Source organism: Pteropus medius, unplaced genomic scaffold (assembly GCF_902729225.1).
Source record: "Pteropus medius unplaced genomic scaffold, Ma_sr-lr_union100, whole genome shotgun sequence".
In the NCBI taxonomy this organism is placed as follows: domain Eukaryota; kingdom Metazoa; phylum Chordata; class Mammalia; order Chiroptera; family Pteropodidae; genus Pteropus; species Pteropus medius.
In genome coordinates, this window is record NW_024342467.1 from 18,580,150 (window position 1) to 18,582,470 (window position 2,321).

At 44.5% G+C, this 2,321-nt stretch overlaps 1 pseudogene; it reads right to left on the bottom strand.

Moving 5' to 3' along the window:
* Positions 1–1,417: 1,417 nt before the first annotated feature.
* LOC120602675 (uncharacterized) lies at positions 1,418–1,536 on the bottom strand (annotated as a pseudogene).
* Between the last annotated feature and the right edge of the window lie 785 nt (positions 1,537–2,321).

Below are 2,321 nucleotides of genomic sequence, written 5' to 3' on the forward strand. Positions count from 1 at the left end.
CTAGAAAAATGAAACCTGCATGGAGAACATCTCGGTTACATCTGCCACTGTGAGAGAGAAAAAATACCGAGTTTAGGTGTCTGAGTCCTATTTCAATGCTCGTCTTGGTGGGACAACAGAGAGAAGAGACTGAAGAGATGGAGAAGGTGACGGACGCTACTGCGAAGAAATTGAGGGAGGAGGGCGGAGTCTGTGGAGCGAAGAGGAAAGGATCCCCAGGAGCTAGGCGGGGAGATGAGGAGCCAAAGAAGCCGTGATCTCCTTGAACAGAAGCCCAGTGCCTCTCCACCTGGGTGCCACCCATGGGTTACAGGCGTTCAGAGATAATGGTCTTTCAGGCCTTTGGGAATAGGACAGGGTGGGCGATATCCTGTCTCTAAACATCTTCCATTTACCTCATTGAATCATACGAACATCATCATTTTCAGGATTTGGCACGATGTGAAAAATTCTAGGCAGAACCACATCAGCTCAATATCGGTGCCAAGGCCCTGGGTGACACCAAGCCTAAGGAGCCACAATCAACTCATAAATTACCATACTTTATTAATTTACACCATATGGCATAAATGCCTGCCAAGCAAAGGATAAATCAATGTGAAGGAGTTGAAGAAAATATGACAAAGAGAAAATAAGGATTGGAAAGATAAGAAGAAGCCATGCGTGAGGTTGGGACACAAACAGGCGAGTGGAACAAACTCGCTGGAAGTTAGAAGGAACTGGCTCCGAGCTTTCTAGCTGCCAGTGGGGTGGAGGGAGGGAAAGACGATGCTATCCACTGCACAGTCCACAGTATCAATGAGATAAAAATAAATTAGACGTTCAGTAGAAGCACAGTTATTTCTAGCACTAAAATGGGTCCTAGAAGATGACATTATTTTTCATGATGACCCAACAAACCATTCGCAGTATTCTCACAGCCAATACAAACACGTGCATCATAGGAGTTTTGATCATAGTGTTGTTCAAGGTCCGTTCATGACAATGCTCCAAAGTTCAGTCTGGGAAAAGCAGTTTGGGACGGGATGAAGGCACAGCCAGGATTGCATCCGTACGAGAAGATGGCCAGCATCGCTGGGACTGCCCAACACGCAGATGAAAATGCAGTGCCACACACCGCCTGTCACTTTGGCAAGGCTGTAAAGAATAATTCAGAAGAAGAATAATGCCTTGAACCAGTGAGTAGAAACTGGTATTTTTTATGTGACTGAATTGATATAGCCTTCTTGCCTGGCAGTGAGACAATAAAAAAACACTGCAAGATGAGGATAGCCTGGAGTATGTTTGTATGTATGTATGTATGTATGTATGTATGTATTTATCTATTTATTTATTTATTTGGCAAGGCAACCCTTGGTTGACCTCACAGATTACAAGGACCTTGTCAGTTTACAATCTCTTATTTTTTTATTTTTTATGCCTGCAGCACCCGGTTTTCCTAGGTGGTCTCCCATCCAAGTACTAACCAGGCCCGACCCTGCTTAGCTTCCGAGATTAGACGGGATCGGGCTTGTGCAGGGTGGCATGGCCGTAGACTCTTCCTAGGAAATTCACTGAAGGAGACACTCCTGGGTGTGCCCTGAGGTGTAGCTACAAAGATGTTCACTGTGTGTGGCTCTGATATCTAACAGAGATAAATAGGGGATCACACAAATCGTAGTTCACCCACAAAATGGGACAAACCTTAAACATCTTAAAGAACGAAATTAAAAAGTAAGTTCTGTTGGATGATTTTTCCTGATGTGGAAATGTATTTGTAATTAAGTACATGAGTTAAGCATATTACCTTTTAGTATGTACAGTATCATCTCATTTTCTTAAATAAAAAACACGTGTACATGTACCACACCACACCACACACACACACACACACACACCCCAAAATGTAAATAGTGTTTTTCTTCTTAGGGTGGTATTTTAAATAGTACCTTTTTGAGTACATTTTTTTTTTCCACTTTCTCTGTTTCCTTTTCCTTGTCTCTACACTGAGAAATAAAATCCCCTTGGAAAGGGGTGGCGATGACTTTCGTGTGCTCTGTCGCAGAACCGTGGCCTGGGAGGGGTTCATCCATTATTCTCCGCAGGCAAGTTTCCTTTCTCTTTCTCTCCCTCTTAACCCATTTTTTAAAGGGCTGGATAAACCGTTGGTGGAGCTGGCGGGAGTGGGGACTGCAGGCAGGGGGAGGGGAGTCACCGGTATATTTTAGGGGTGGCTGAGCAGGCTGGGGAGAGACTGCGATTCACTAGCCTCCTCTGTCCGTGGAGCAGCCTCTCACCACGTTGCCTTCACTGTCGACATTTGTCTTCCTAGACATTAAAAA